Here is a 15,158-nt window from a genome sequence, read left to right on the forward strand (position 1 = left end):
CCACCGCCGGAAACCCTAGCGCGGGGAGCGTTGGCGTCGCCACCGCCGGAGCTCCGCCGAGCGTCGGCCTCGCGCGCAGCCTCTTCTTGCCACCGCGGATGACCACGACGACGGGTGGCGTCACGCCGGCGCCGTCCCGTGCCGCCGCCGCACCGTCGAAGCTCCCCAATGCGGCCCGGCCGAAGAAGGGCAAAACATCCGCGAAGAAGAACAAGGCGGCGGACGGCTCCAGCAGCACGAAGGCGAGGGGAAAGAAGCTTGCAGGGCGTTCGACGGCCGCGGCGGCTACCGAAGCGCCGATGAGCTCACTCGTTGAGCCGGCCGCCGATGCGCACCACGTGTTCGACGAAATGCCCCCAAGGTGAAAAAAATTCCAACTTTTATTTTCTTGTTATTTTTTCAATGCATCATCACATATATATAGCTTATTTGCATTGTTCAAAAAACTTTGTAGTCTCAACGATGATGCATACATGTCAACTGTGGGTGTTGGGTCCAACAATTCGCATTGGTCTCAAACCAATGACATCCATTTCGAAGACCATGAGTTTGAGGTGGACGAGGGTGAGGGCATTGTCGACGCGCCGAAAGGAAGAGCGGGCAATTACAGCACCAACGATGACAAGTTACTATGCAATACTTATTTGCAAGTGTCGAGGGATCCATCCATTGGAGGTGATCAAAGTAGAGATGCGTATTGGGGGCGAATGAAAGAACACTTTGATGCTCACAACGTGAGTGGAATTGACCGTTCCGAGAGATCACTTCGGTCCCGATGGTCGACAATCAACTCGGATTGTCAAAAGTGGGCGGCCGCACAAAAGGCAGTTGACAAGATTAACCCAAGTGGCACAAATGAGGATGATAGAGTAAGTGGCATCTCATATATGTTCATCTCATACTTGTTTTTGGTGTCCGAAGTGCTAACTTGTTTTGTTTTTTTTGTAGTACAACATTGCATAAAATTTGTTCAAAGAAGAGACGAGGACAACCAAGAAGGGGAAGATCAAGAAAGGAAGGATCTTTACCTTGCCTCATTGCAATGAAGTGTTAAAGGATGATGAGAAATGGAAGAAGCGTGATGGTTTGGATGATTTGCATTTGAGCAACAAACGCAAGCGAACAATTGAGTTGAATGATGATGATGAGGAGGATGATGCATCAAATGATGACGGCAAGAGAAGCCCCACACCCAACTCGGTTTCATACTCAAAGCCAAAACGACCGGATGGGTGCAAGAAAGACAAAACCTAAAAGAAGAAGAGGAAAGAAGATGATGAGCTCAAAAATGCTATGGAAGCTATTGTGAAGGCAAGAAAAGAAGCCGACGAGGTGAGGAAATGGCAAGGAACCAAGATGCCGCGGCCGAGGAGAGGAGGGTCGCGGCCGAGGAAAGGAAGGTGGCTTTGGAGGAGAGGAAGGTGAGCAATGAGGAGCGAACTAGATTGTTGGAATGGGAGAAACACTTGTTCTTCTTGGACACATCTTTGTTCAATGATGCGCAAAAGGAATACGTCAACCTTGCACGTGAAGAAGTCTTGATCCAAAAAAGAGCCATGATCCGCATGAGTGGCGGTGGCCTTGGCGGCATGGGTGGCGGTGGCCTCGACGGCATGGGTGGCGGTGGCCTTGGCGCCATGGGAGGCATGGGTGGCTTCGGAGCCATGGGAGGCATGGGTGCACCTCCGGCCGCCATGGAAGGCATGAGTGGCTTTGGAGCACCCTCCGACGCTATGGCCGTCATGGGAGGCATGAGTTTTGCTTCTCTCATGGGAGGCATGGGTGCACCTCCGGCCGCCATGGGTGGAATGTCTTTCGATGTGCCTACACATTCTCATGAAGATGCCGTTGAAGATCTTGCCAACACCGTCGGAGCTTCACGTGATGCGATGCGTGATGAGGTTAGGAAGGAAGATTCATCTTCGGAGGCGGAAGAATCGTCTTCGGATGATGAGGACGAAGACGAGGAAGATGATTGATGTGTCTTTCATTTATGTCTTGAACTTTAATTTGCATTTTAAACTTGGTTGGATGAACTTGTGGGCATGAACTTTTATTCATCAACTTGTTTGTGTTAAATTTCACATGTTCATTGCATTTTGATGAATGTTTCAAACTCATTTTGTGTCTAAAATGTCATATATGTTAATGTCCGGCGAGTCGCGCACGCTGCCGGAGCGACGCGCGCGCGCTGCATTTTAGTATGGCTGCTGGAGCCAGCGCTGACGGCCGCGCTAAACCAGTCGATGCGCGTGCGGTAAACAAGTTTTTTGCGCGCGACGCGAAGCGCGACTGTTGGAGATGCTCTTAGACGTGGCATCGACGCAAAAGCATGCGTCGAGCGCTTAGTTCGTTCTCCTCCCGTACAAAGCACCTTGTTGTTCAATTTAGCGTAGAGAATGAGCGCCGGCCCTTGGAACCTAAGGCGCTTAGATCAGTTTTTTACTCTTTGATATTTATTTATTTTGCCATAAGTGTTTATATACGCACTGACGATTGTGGATGCCCTTATAGGATAAGAGTTCGATAAGAGATGTCCTTACTTCAATCAGAAAATTCTGAGTTTCGTGTCAGACGGCTTTTGCCTCTCAAGGTCATATGGCCACAAGGGAAATCTCTCGAGAAGACGATAGAGACCACCTCTTTTTAGCAATTCTAAGGGCTTTATTGGTTACTCCATAGAATTACAAACTTACAGTCACGCTGAAGAATTTCAGAAAGGAAAAGGGAACATAGTGTTTTTTTTAGAAACGCCTACGTCTAGCCTCACTAGCTCGCTTAGTACAGCAATGTGCCGCTGTGTTAGCATCCCTTCCTATAAAGCTCCAATTAAAGGAGAAATCTACACACATCTCCTTAACCTCACTCAGAATAACTCCATTTTCTGATCTCTGAAACTCGGCTGAATTTACACAGGATAGAGACCACCTTGAAATGGCAAGGAAAGCCCATATAGCGTCCTACAAAGTCAACCGAGAACTAGCAAATTTTGGAAGTTTGTCTAAAAAGAAAGCAAATTTTGAATGGTTTTGCTAACTTCCTATTGTTCTGTTTTTAGGAAACAGATACGAACGACATGCAACTAAGGGCGCGTTTGGTTGATATCTTCAAAAATGTTTGCATTGCATACTTGTCCAACCTCAGCCGGCTGAGCATAAAGAGGCAAAAAACCAACATCTACACTTAATTTGGTTGCCTGCATCGAGACTACTTACATTAGGAGATCGGTTTTCGCATGGTGTTTGGTGTCCAGCATTAGCTTGGCGCATGCAACTACATGGTGTTTGGTTGTATACATGAGATATGATTAAGAGCTAACATCTACACATAACACACAATTACTCGGACTAGTTCGGCACGCTGGCGTCGAACTAGTCCGCCACGGCTACCGTCGGACACGCTCCGCCTTTACTCGTTGCTCGAATACTGGGACGTCAAGAAGCTCAAGGCCCTCCAAATCGGCCCCGATATGGGTTCGGCCACGCCGTAGCTGAGGTTGGCCGTTAAGAGCAGCCGCTCACTGTCCGGACTGAAGCAGATGTGGCGGATCCGCTCCTTGTACGTCTCCGTGCTCCCCGGTGACCCGACCACGTGCACTCGCCGCAGCCCTCTCCCGTCCAGCCGCACCAAGTAGATGTTGAACACAGCGGTGTTGGCCGCTTCGTGCCAGTTGGAGGAGAGAGAGCGACCAGCTTCCCGTCCGGCGACAAGCTCGGCATCATGCCGATCCACTGGTCGTTCGTGACCCTCCATACCATCTCCTCCTCAGGTGCCGTGGCGATGATGTAGAGGTTCATGTGGTCTGCCCGACCTGACCAGAACACCACCCACCGCCCGCACATCGACACCGCCGAGAACGTGTCGTTGCCGGTCTCCGACCGAGTCAGCTTCTTCACGGCCACGTCGAGGTCTCCGCGGTCGTCGGTGAGCTCGTTCGGGCCGAACTCGATACGCGCCACTCGGATCGTCGCTTTTGGGGCCTCGAAGATTGGGCCTACTAAGGTGAACATGACCCCGCTCTCGCTGGGGCTCCATGAGGTGTAGAACAGGTCGGGCTGCTTGGCGAGCACCCATCGCGAGTACATGCTGCCTTGCGCGGGCAGGAGACGGATCGTCAACGAGCACTCCTCAGCAAGCTCGATCTCCTCCCGTACACGGGCATGTTGCGCCTCCGCGTCTCTCCACGCCCCCAACCAAGTACCTGCTGCTGCACCGCAGCGGCGGCCTATTGCGCCTCCCGGGCTCCCTCACGTTCCTCAACGATGTGGAGCTCTTCCGAGCGCCTAAAGTAGGTACAAACATGAACACCGAATTAATCATCTACGGTCGATGAAACTACAAACGATCGCCTAAACGGAACCATGAGATCGATGCGCATCTTTTTTGTGTAGAGCTTATCTCGAATCGAAGCTTCGTTGTGTAGATCTGAAGGGAGGAGGAAGAAGGGGATTAGAGAGGAGGTTACTGGAGGTAGGAGAAGATATCACGTGCATGCGTACAGTAGCTCGCATCCCTCCTGCATCCTCTCGTGCAACGGGGCCCACTCCTTGCGCTTGATCTGGCTTGTCTCAACCTGGCTCACGAAAAAGGCTGATTCGGCCATTCCAAGCGGGCCTGGCTGAGAGGTGCTTTGAGGTCCGTGCTATGCGAGCCAAACAGTGAATGCAGGCTACTAAACAACCCATTTTCATCCCACGCAGGCCTGGCTTGGTCTAATGCAGGCAACCAAACACGTCCCAAGCCTACGCGCATGCAACCGCATAATTTTTAGCCCGCGGCGACTCCCCTCTGCTAATTAGCTCCAGTTGATCAATTAATTAAGCATGCATGCATGTGAGACAAAATTGCTAATGTCAGTAAAGATTCCAATAAAATTCAAAATTTAAAATGTTTTGTAGCTCGACTCATTGCTCCGATTGAAAAACTATTTTCACATAAAAGATTCGTTGCGGCGAGACCTCCGAAACTAGATCCCATGTTGCTATGTTCCGATGAATTTTTTTTCGAGTAGAAAGTTACCACGCATCGGCGCAAACTATCTTGTCAGTTGTGCACAGGTTATCACGTTGTTTACACAAGAATTACCGGTGCATAAAAAAATAGTTCCTCCAACCTTCTCTTCACATGCATATGCATGCATGCATTAGGGGCGATTGATGTCATCTTAGATGCTTCCCTATTTCAAAACTTCAAAATATTTTATAGCGCAAACCGTCGGTCTGATCAAAAAATCATTTTCACATAAAAAAATTGTCGTGACGAGACCTACAAAACTAGATCACACGTTGATATGTTCTCACGACTTTTTTATGCAAATAGTTACCAGGTTTGGGCTAAGTAAGTTATCAGCTCTGATATATGTATGTTATCATGCTCTTTATACGTGACTTACCATAGTACATTTTCAACTTGTTTTTCTAGGACAAAAGTTACCGCGGGGTTTGTGCATGATTTACCACGTATGTGGTTCGTACATTACCACGTTTTTTACAAATAAGTTATCGAGGATATATTTCAAACCACTTCCTGCCCACTTCCCCCTCCCTTGATTCAAAGTTACAATGGAGTTTTGTACGTGAGTTATTAAGTTTACAATGTGTAAATTACCGTGCTATTTACATGGAGGTTATCAGGAGGGGACTATGTTTTTAAACAACTCACTCCCATCCCCCCACCCCGGGTCGAAGTTACTTTGGTGTTTGCCCATGAGTTATCACGTATGTCATGCGTACAATGTCATGCTATTTGAACTTATCAGGTTATGCCCGTAAAACACCCCCGGTTCAAAGTTACTGTGGTATTTGTGCGTGAGTTATCAGCTCTGTTGTGCATATGTTACCACTTATTTATATAGAATTTAGCGTGGGTATGTTTTGAACTTTTTTTGCCCCGATCAAAAGTTACCATGGTGTTTGTGCATAAATTAGGTACCTGATTCGTATATTACCATGCCATTTACACAGAAGTTACCGGGGCATACTTTCAACAAATCTCCCCCTTAGGGTTAAAAAGTTGCCAAGGTGTTTGTACCTAAGTTATCAGGTCTACGATGCATATATTACCATTGTATTTCCCTAATGCCAAAGTTATCATGACAGAGGTACATAAGCTATTAGGTTTGCGGTGTGTGAGTTACATGCTATTTAAAAGTTACCAAGGGATATTTTGTTGGGGAACGCGGTAATTTCAATTTTTTTCCTAAGATCACGTAAGATCCATCTAGGAGATGCATAGCAACAAGAGGGGAGAGTGTTGTCTATGTACCCTCATAGACTGAAAGGGGAAGCGTTATGACAAACGGTTGATGTAACCATACGTCTTCACGATCCGACCGATCCTAGCACCGAAGGTATGGCACCTCTGTGATCTGCACACGTTCAGCTCGGTGACGTCCCACGAACTCTAGATCCAGCTGAGGTCGAGGGAGAGTTTCGTCAGCACGATGGCATGGTGATGGTAATGATGAAGTTACCGGCTCAGGGCTTCGCCTAAGCACTACGATGATATGACCGAGGTGGAAATTTGTGGAGGGAGACACCACACACAGCTAAAAGATCAACTTGATCAACTGGTGTGTCTATGGGGTGCCCCCTTCCCCCGTATATAAAGGAGTGGAGGAGGGGACCAGGCCAGCCTCAAGGGGTGCGCCCCAAGGGGGGGAATACTACTCCAAGTAGGAGTAGGTTCCCCCTTGCCTAGTCCAACTAGGAGGGGAAGGCAGGAGGGGAAGGAGAGAAGGAAGGGGGGGGGGCGCCCCCCTAGTCGAATTTGGTTTGGGCTAGGGGGGCACGCGCCCCACCTTGGCCTGCCTCCTCTCTTCCACCACTTGGCCCATGAGGCCCAATAACCCCCCGTGGGGTTCCGGTAACCTCCCGGTACTCTGGTTTTATCCGAAACTTCTCCGGAACACTTCCGGTGTCCGAACATAGCCGTCCAATATATCAATGTTTATGTCTCGACCATTTCGAGACTCTTCGTAATGTCCATGATCACATCCGGGACTCCCAACAAGCTTCGGTACATAATATCACATAAACTCATAATACCAATCGTCATCGAACATTAAGCGTGCGGACCCTACGGGTTCGAGAACTATGTAGATATGACCGAGACACGTCTCCGGTCAGTAACCAATAGCGGAACCTGGATGCTCATATTGGTTCCTACATATTCTATGAAAATCTTTATCGATCAAACCGCATAACAACATACGTTGTTCCCTTTGTCCTCGGTATGTTACTTGCCCGAGATTCGATCGTCGGTATCATCCTACCTAGTTCAATCTCGTTACCGGCAAGTCTCTTTACTCATTCTGTAATACTTCATCCCGCAACTAACTCATTAGTCACAATGCTTGCAAGGCTTGTAGTGATGAGTATTACCGAGAGGGCCCAGAGATACCTCTCTAAAACATGGAGTGACAAATCCTAATCTCGATCTATGCCAACCCAACAAACACCTTCGGAGACACCTGTAGAGCACCTTTATAATCACCCTTTTACATTGTGACATTTGGTAGCACACAAAGTGTTCCTCCGGTATTCGGGAGTTGCATAATCTCATAGTCCGAGGAACTTGTATAAGTCATGAAGAAAATAGTAGCAATGAAACTGACACGATCATAATGCTAAGCTAAGGGATGGGTCATGTCCATCACATCATTCTCCTAATGATGTGATCCGTTCATCAAATGACAACACATGTCTATGGTTAGGAAACATAACCATCTTTGATTAACGAGCTAGTCAAGTAGAGGCATACTAGGGACTATATGTTTTGTCAATGTATTCACACATGTACTAAGTTTCCGGTTAATACAATTCTAGCATGAATAATAAACATTTATCATGAAATAAGGAAATAAATAATAACTTTATTATTGCCTCTAGGGCATATTTCCTTCAGTCTCCCACTTGCACTAGACTCAATAATCTAGTTCACATCGCCATGTGATTTAACACCAATAGTTCACATATGTGTGTGATTAACACCTCATAGTTCACATCGCCATGTGACCAACACCCAAAGGGTTTACTAGAGTCAATAATCTAGTTCACATCGCTATGTGATTAGCACCCAAAGAGTACTAATGTAACGCCCCGGATGCGTTGCGCCAGGCGTCCGCCAGTTATTTGCCGTCTTTGCCATGTCATTTGCTTGCGTGTTGCATTTTGCCATGTCATCATCTGCATTTCATCTGCATGTTTTTCAAAACTTGCATCTGTTCGGGTCCCGCCGGTTCTCTCAGTTGTCCGTTCGGAGTCCAGACACACTCGCACGCGCCCGCGACACCTCCGAAATATTATTTTATAAGTGGCATAAAAATGTTCTCGGAATGGGTTGCAACTTGTCATGCAGTCTTATTATAGTGTAGACAGACCGCCTGCCAAGTTTCGCCGCATTTGGAGCTCGTTTGACTGCCCAACCGTTAAACATGTAGCGGTACCGTTGCCGGTACCTTCGTCGGAAGTTTCAGTCTCCGAAACTGCCGCCGGGCCGTACTTCTTCCCCTCTCTTCTCAGCCCGAGGCCCTCTACACAGCCCACTAACCCCACCTGCAGCCTACCTAGTTCCCCCTCTGTCCGGAGTCGTCCGATCATGATCGGAGGGTCCGAATCGGAGCAAACCCCCCAAACCTTAGCACCTACCCTATATAAACCACCCCTAGTCCATTTTTGGGCATTTCCTAGCCTCCACCTACCTCCTAGCCCTTCCTCTACCTACAGCCGCCGCCCCCCTCCTCGGAATCCGTGCCCGCCCAGCCAACCGTCGCCACTTGGCGCCGCCTGAGCGGTCAGCGCCACCGCAGCCACCTGCCTCCTCCAACCCGCGCCCTCCATGCGTCGCCCCCGCGCCCCCCTGGCCTCCCAGCGCCGCCCAGGGCCCGGCCGGCCCATCCGCGGCCCGCCCTGGGTCGACCTGGGCCCGAGGCGCCCGCGCCGCACTGCCGCGCGCCCCTGGCGCTCGCCTCGCTCCTCCCGTTGCCTCTGTCCGACCCCGTCGTCGGCGTGTCACCGCCGGGTCGCCGGAGCCCCGCCGTGATGCCCCCAGGCCAGGCCTCGCCGCCCCTCTCCTTCCCGTCCTTCGTCCTCCTCGCGCGCTCACCTTCTCTCTCTCTCCCTCTGTTTCCTTGCAGCGCCGCCGCCCATGGATGCCCGTCGCCGCCGGCCTCAAGCTCGTGTCCCAGGTGACCTCCCGACCCCTCTACCTCGCGCTGACGCCGGGAACGGGATCCCCGGGTCCGGATCCGGCCGGATCTAGCCTCCCTCGCCTTCCTCCCCTTCACCGGACCGCCGCCCCGTCGTCCTCCATCACCGGCGCCGCCGCCATGGCTCGGGACCGAGCTGGCAGTTCGTCCCGCTCGGCAGCGCCCGCATGGGCCGGTCTCTCTGCCGACCTAGGCCGGCCCAGCTCCAGCAGCCCTCCGGCCCACCTTCCTCCTCCTTCCTGGGCCGAGCCCATCTGGTGAGAAGCCCGCCTAATCCCCGCCCGGTGCACGTCTTAGTTATATTGTGCTCAACTCTGTTTTTTTTCACTAAGTCCCAGATTTGTGTAATTTTTATGCCATGTTCATCATGCCGTATCTCTGCATCCGTAGCTCCGTTTCGTGCGTGTAATATGTCAAATTGTTCGTCTCAACGAGTACATCATTTCATTCCATTGCATCATATTGATTTGAGCTCATCTTGATGCATGAATCTTCGTTGTAAGAGTGTTTTATAATTTTTTCTACTGTCTGTTAACAGAACGAGCTCTTTTGTCATTTTTGCCATGATTGATGTGTGCATCCTATGAGATTGATGTCTTCATGTGTTTTGATATATGCTATGTCTTCTTTACAGAGGTGCTTACCATGTATTTTTGTGATCAATGTGGTGACTAGCACAAGCATGCAAACTAGGCATCGTGATGTTGCTGATTTTAGTCCCTGTTCTGCTGTTATTTTGATGCCATGTAAACATGTTGCTACGGAGAGATCCATGCATATTTTGAGATACTTCAGTAAGGATGTTTTGAACATATGGTTATTGTCTATCCATAAATTCCCTTGTTTGTAATTATGGAGTAGTCTAGCATGTCATTTTCGTGCTCTACTTGTGCTTCAAAATGTTTCCTGGCAGATTGTTTACATGTTATTCAATTTTGCCAAGGTTATTGTAGTTGATCCATGCACCCTATGAACTTGCTCTTGCCATGCCTAGCTTCATAAATATGTCTTCTTACTGGTTGCCTTGCCATGCCATGTAATGCTCTGTGGTGAGTGGTACAAGCTCACCAACATGCCTTCATAATTCTGTTTCTGCCATGTTTGAATCTGTAATATAACTTGCCATGTTTACATGGGTGCCATCATATCTTCTGATCCTTTTTGGCTCATGGTCAGTAAAGGACTTTTGATCTATGCAATTAGTAGATTCATGCCATGCCTTTGTTTGCCATGATAAGTTCCTGTAACATGTTGTTTGATAGCTCTAAACATTGCAACCTGATGTTATTTTCTGCAAAGTCTGAACTGTTATTATTTGCAATCTTGTCATGTGTGTTTAAGCATGTTCTAGTGATTTCTGGAGATAGCTCAGTGTTCATGTTTTGTTATGCTTTACCTGTACATCATATCTATGCCTTTTGTTATTATGTTGAGATGCTGTAGCATGTTGTTTTGATGCTTGCAATATGCCTAGTTGCTGTTTTGGACAGCTTGTCCTTTAAACTTGTTTCATGTGTGCGTGTTGAACCGTTGCTCCGTTTTGAGTGTGCTCTATATGAAACTTGCTTAGAATTGCGTGTAGTTTCATATTATCATGTTGCATCCTTGTTTTGGAGTGTTCGCTTGATGTTTATATGCATTTTGCATCAATACCATGTTTAACTTGTGTTGCTCATATCTTCTAGGCCGTAGCTCCAAATCTAATGAACTTTATATGCAACTTGACTAGAATCTCGTGTAGATCATCTTGTTGCATCTTAACTTGTTGTTTAATAACTTGGACATAAGGTTTATTCAGATCTGGACCAACTTCGAAATTTGCATATGTGGACTTACCGGAATTGTTACATGTTGTTCCCGGCCTCATTTAAACTTGCCTTGATGTGTTGCTCTTGTTTGCATCATCTTTTGCCATGAGTAGCTTCATGTAGCTTTGTCATGCATCATGCTTGTTGTGCATCATGCCTTGCTCATGTGTGGTGTGTTTACCATGTTGTGTGTTTCTTCTCGCTAGTTCCTGTTTCGTTGCGATCGTGAGGATTCGTTCGTCTATGCTTGGTTCGGCTTCATCCGTTCGTCTTCTTCATGGACTCGTTCTTCTTCCTAACGGGATTTCAGGCAAGATGACCGCTACCCTGGATCTCACTACTATCATTGCCATGCTAGTTGCTTCGTTCTATCGCTATGCTGCGTTACCTATCTTTTGCTCATCAAGCTTCCCATATTGCCATAAACCTCTAACCTTTGCCACCTTTCCTACGCAAACCGTTGTTTGGCTATGTTACCGCTTTTGCTCAGCCCCTCTTATAGCATTGCTAGTTGCAGGTGAAGTGGAAGATTTCTCCATGGTGGACAGGATTTTGGTTGGGATATCACAATATCTCCTATATTATTAATGCATCTATATACTTGGTAAAGGGTGGAAGACTTGGCCTTTTGGCTGGTGTTTTGTTCCACTCTTGCCGCCCTAGTTTCCATCATACCGGTGTTATGTTCCTGGATTTTGCGTTCCTTATGCGGTTGGGTGATTTATGGGACCCCCTTGACAATTCGCTTTGAATAAAACTCCTCCAGCAAGGCCCAACCTTGGTTTTACCATTTGCCTCACCACCACCTATACCTTTCCCTTGGGTCGGCCAACCCAAGGGTCATCTTTATTTTAGCCCCCCCTGGGCCAGTGCTTGTCTAAGTGTTGGTCCGAACTGAGTAGACTGCAGGGCCCCCTCGGGGTAACTCGAGGTTTCGTTTTACTCGTAGGATGTCTCATCCGGTGTTGCCCTGAGAACGAGATATGTGCAGCTCCTATCGGGATTTGTCGGCGCATCGGGCGGCTTTGCTGGTCTTGTTTTACCATTGTCGAAATGTCTTGTAAACCGGGATTCCGAGTCTGATCGGGTCTTCCTGGGAGAAGGTATATCCTTCGTTGATCGTGAGAGCTTATCATGGGCTAAGTTGGGACACCCCTGCAGGGTATAATCTTTCGAAAGCCATGCCTGCGGTTATTGGCAGATGGGAATTTGTTAATGTCCGGTTGTAGATAACTTGACACCAGATCCGAATTAAAACGCATCAACCGCGTGTGTAGCCGTGATGGTCTCTTTTCGGCGGAGTCCGGGAAGTGAACACGGTTTCTGGTTATGATTGACGTAAGTAGGAGTTCAGGATCACTTCTTGATCATTGCTAGCTTCACGACCGTTCCTTTTGCTCTCTTCTCGCTCTTATTTGCGTATGTTAGCCACCATATATGCTTAGTTGCTGCTGCAGCCTCACCACTTTACCCCTTCCTTTCCTATTAAGCTTTGCTAGTCTTGATACCCATGGTAATGGGATTGCTGAGTCCTCGTGGCTCACAGATTACTACAACAACAGTTGCAGGTACAGGTTGTGCGCTGATCATGACGCAAGAGCGATGTTTGCTTGTGTTGGAGTTCTTCTTCTGCTTCTTCTTCGATCAGGGGATAGGTTCCAGGTCGGCAGCCTGGGCTAGCAGGGTGGATGTCGTTTGAGTTTCTGTTTGTGTTTCATCCGTAGTCGGATGTTGATCTTATATATGATGTATTGTTGTATTCGAGTGGCATTGTATGCCTTTTGTATGTATCCCCATCTATTATGTAATGTTGATGTAATGATATCCACCTTGCAAAAGCGTTTCAATATGCGGGTCTATCCTTGGTGGGACCTTCGAGTTCCTTTTGGATAGGGTCGCATATTGGGCGTGACAACTAAGGTGTGATCATGTTTTGCTCGTGAGAGATGTTTAGTCAACGGGTCTGTCACAATCAGAGTCGTATGTATTTTGCAAATATTCTATGTCTACAATGCTCTGCATGGATCTACTCTAGCTAATTGCTCCCACTTTCAATATGTATCCAGATTGAGACTTAGAGTCATATGGATCGGTGTAAAAGCTTGCATCAACGTAACTCTTTACGACGAACTCTTTATTACCCCCATCACCGAGAAACATTTCCTTAGTACTCACTAAGGATAATTTTGACCGCTGTCCAGTGATCTACTCTTAGATCACTATTGTACCCCTTTGCCAAACTCATGGCATGGTACACAATAGGTCTGGTACACAGCACATCATATTTTATAGATCCTATGACTGAGGCATAGGGAATGAATTTTCATTCTCTTTCTATTTTCTGCCGTGGTCGGGTTTTGAGTCTTACTCAACTTCACACCTGGCAACACAGGTAAGAACTCCTTCTTTGACTATTCCATTTTGAACTACTTCAAAATCTTGTCAAGGTATGTACTCATTGAAAAAACTTATCAAGTGTCTTGATCTATCTCTATAGATCTTGATGCTCAATATTTAGCAGCTTCACCGAGGTCTTTCTTTGAAAAACTTCTTTCAAATATCCCTTTATGCTATCCAGAAATTCTATATCATTTCCAATCAACAATATGTCATCCACATATAATATTAGAAATGCTACAGAGCTCCCACTCACTTTCTTGTAAATACAGGCTTCTCCAAAAGTCTGTATAAAACCATATGCTTTGATCAACTCATAAAAGCATATATTCCAACTCCGAGATGCTTGCACCAGTCCATAGATGGATCGCTGGAGCATGCACACCTTGTTAGTACCTTTAGGATCGACAAAACCTTCTGGTTGCATCATATACAACTCTTCTTTAAGAAATATCCATTTAAGGAATGCAGTTTTGACATCCATTTGCCAGATTTCATAAAATATGGCAACTACTAACATGATTCGGATGGATTTAAGCATCACTACAGTTGAGAAACTCTCATTGTAGTCAACACCTTGAACTTGTCGAAAACCTTTTTGCGACAAGTCGAGCTTTGTAGATAGTAACACTACTATCAGTGTCTGTCTTCCTCTTGAAGATCCATTTATTTAATATGGCTTACCGATCATCGGGCAAGTCCACCAAAGTCCACACTTTGTTCTCATACATGGATCCCATCTCAGATTTCGTGGCCTCAAGCCATTTCATGGAATCTGGGCTCATCATCGCTTCCTCATAGTTCGTAGGTTCATCATGGTCTAGTAACATGACTTCCAGAATAGGATTACCGTACCACTCTGGTGCGGACCGTACTCTGGAAGACCTACAAGGTTCTATAGTAACTTGATCTAAAGTTTCATGATCATCATCATTAGCTTCCTCACTCATTGGTGTAGGAATCACTGGAACTGATTTCTGTGATCAACTACTTTCCAATTCGGGAGAAGGTACAATTACCTCATCAAGTTCTACTTTCCTCCCACTCACTTCTTTCGAGAGAAACTCCTTCTCTAGGAAGGATCCATTCTTAGCAATGAATATCTTGCCTTCGGATCTCTCATAGAAGGTGTACCCAACAGTTTCCTTTGGGTATCCTATGAAGACGCATTTCTCTGATTTGAGTTTGAGCTTATCTGGTTGAAGCTTTTTCACATAAGCATCGCAGCCCCAAACTTTAAGAAACAACAACTTTGATTTCTTGCCAAACCATAGTTTATAAGGCGTTGTCTCAACAGATTTTTGATGGTGCCCTATTTAAAGTGAATGCAACTGCCTCTAATGCATAACCCCGAAACAATAGTGGTAAACCGACAACATACATCATAGATCGCACCATATCCAATAAAGTGCGGTTACGATGTTTGGGCACACCATAACGTTGTGGTGTTCCAGGTGGCATGAGCTGTAAAACTATTCCACATTGTTTTATATGAAGGCCAAACTCGTAACTCAGATATTCTCCTCCACGATCAGATCGTAGAAACTTTATTTTCTTGTTATGATGATTCTCCACTTCACTCTGAAATTCTTTGAACTTTTCAAATGTTTCAGACTTGTGTTTCATTAAGTAGATATACCCATATCTGCTCAAATCATCTGTGAAGGTCAGAAAATAACGATACTCGCCACGAGCATCAACACTCGTTGGATCGCATACATCGGTATATATTATTTCCAATAAGT

This window comes from Triticum dicoccoides, chromosome 7B, assembly GCF_002162155.2.
Source record: "Triticum dicoccoides isolate Atlit2015 ecotype Zavitan chromosome 7B, WEW_v2.0, whole genome shotgun sequence".
NCBI lineage: Eukaryota > Viridiplantae > Streptophyta > Magnoliopsida > Poales > Poaceae > Triticum > Triticum dicoccoides.